The sequence below is a fragment of the Nelumbo nucifera genome, chromosome 1 (genome assembly GCF_055504915.1).
Source record: "Nelumbo nucifera cultivar China Antique chromosome 1, China Antique-T2T, whole genome shotgun sequence".
Lineage (NCBI taxonomy): Eukaryota > Viridiplantae > Streptophyta > Magnoliopsida > Proteales > Nelumbonaceae > Nelumbo > Nelumbo nucifera.
Genome location: NC_142649.1, coordinates 16,948,795 through 16,950,889, shown reverse-complemented (window position 1 = coordinate 16,950,889; position 2,095 = coordinate 16,948,795). Strand labels below are relative to the sequence as shown.

Genomic DNA, 2,095 nt, shown 5'->3' with positions numbered 1-2,095 from the left:
CAAGTTCTATTTTTAAATTGGTCAATTATAAATAGCATCAAATATGCCAATTTGTATTGATCAACCGAAAATGATTGAAGAAGAAAGTGGAAACATTAAACACAACCTTAATCTCCAACTCTAGACCATCTCAATCATCATATAACTTTATGAAGTCTGAATACTTACTTTTATTCTAATAGTTTTTGTCAGTCACATCTGTTTTATATGATGTATAAAGGACACTTGTGACAGACCGAATGCAAGTATAAGAGTAAGTAAATTAAGTTGCTTTTTGTCACGGTTCCGTTTCCAAAGTGCAAGAAAATATGATTCCCCAATTTGCGCATGTAATTCTTGCCACACCCCCTGCACGGCAAGGAAATTAACATAGTTTGTATTGTTCTACTTGGGGGGAAGTGCATGCAAATGCAGCTCGATCGATCTATATAAATGAAAACCACAAAAGGAATTGGACATCGATCCTCAATTGCTTAGCCTTTAATTTGTTCTCCTCTTATTCATCATCATATAACTAGTTAATTATCAGTTGTTTCAGACGACAATGGCCAGCTGTCAACTCATCACCTGTGCCATGGCCTCGCTATTGATCATCATTTTAGGAGCTTCTACTTCTCAAGCCAATGCCCGCACTCTCCAGCAAGCATCTATGTTGGAGAGGTTTGAGCAATGGATGGCTCGCCATGGAGTTGTATACCAAGACAATGTAGAGAAGGAGAAACGCTTCAACATATTCAAGAACAATGCCGAGCGCATAGATTCGTTCAACTTGGCTGGTGATAGACCATACAAGCAAAGCATAAATGTATTTGCTGACCGGACCGATGAAGAGTTAAAGCATTACCGTAATGGCTACATAAATTTTGCACAACAAAGGCCATCATCAAAATTTCCCCATGGCCGCAGTTTCAGTTACGAAAATGTGACTGATGTTCCGCCAAGTCTAGACTGGAGAGAAAAAGGAGCTGTTACCCCCATCAAAGACCAAGGCCGTTGTGGTAAGTGGCAATATATATATTTTTTTTTCTTTTCTACCAAGTATATATATAATTTGGGGTGCAAGTGCAACTTGGGTTCAAAGCATTACAATACGTACAATTCACTAACAAAGCAATCAATTCAATATATATAGGATGTTGTTGGGCATTCTCGGCAGTGGCAGCATTAGAAGGAATTATCCAAATCAAGAAAGGCCAACGAATTTCCCTTTCTGAGCAATAGCTGGTTGACTGCAACACTGAAAATAATGGCTGTAATGGTGGTTGGATGGATACTGCATTCCAGTATATCCAACAAACTGGGGGAATTAACAGCGAAGAAAACTACCCTTACAGAGGAGTGCAGGGAATGTGCGACACAGAGAAATCAGCATCCCATGCAGCAAGTATCAGTGGATATGTGGACGTCCCATCAAATGATGAGAATGCGTTATTGAAGGCAGTAGCAATGCAACCAGTTTCTTTCGCAATAGACGCTAGTTCCAACGACTTCCTCTTCTACTCAACTGGTGTTTTTACAGGGGAATGTGGAACTGATTTAAACCATGCTGTTACAGTGGTTGGTTATGGTACAAGTGAAGAGGGCATGAAGTACTGGCTACTCAAGAATTCGTGGGGCACTCAGTGGGGAGATAAGGGATATATGCGAATCCAACGAGATGTTGCTGCCTCAAATGGTGGCCTTTGTGGCATTGCCATGAAAGCCTCTTATCCTACCGCCTAATTAAACATCTATCAGCTATACTAGCTAATAAATACATGCATGCATGGTGATAATTGATATCGCTCGGAGTTTATATATATAAATTACAAAGAAGTTGCTCTAGGAATATGTTATAACGATGTCATTGAGTGGGTTTGTTGTATTGAATGTTCCGTATTACTCAAGTATTAAGTGTTAACTATTTGTCATTGATCGTGTAACTTAAATTATATATACTACTACTGAATGTTTACCTATATAAGGTGTACGTATTTGATATATATATGATTGTTGTTATCACTCTCGACCATTTGTGTGTGGAGTCTTCATCATCTACTAGTTTGTAGATGATGTTACCGGGAATAAACTATAATATGAATAAGCTGAATGTCAG

The 2,095-nt window shown here is 38.7% G+C and overlaps 1 pseudogene; it reads left to right on the top strand.

The window, feature by feature from the left end:
• The first annotated feature begins 544 nt into the window (after positions 1-544).
• LOC148802951 (senescence-specific cysteine protease SAG12-like) lies at positions 545-1,797 on the top strand (annotated as a pseudogene).
• The last annotated feature ends 298 nt before the right edge of the window (positions 1,798-2,095 follow it).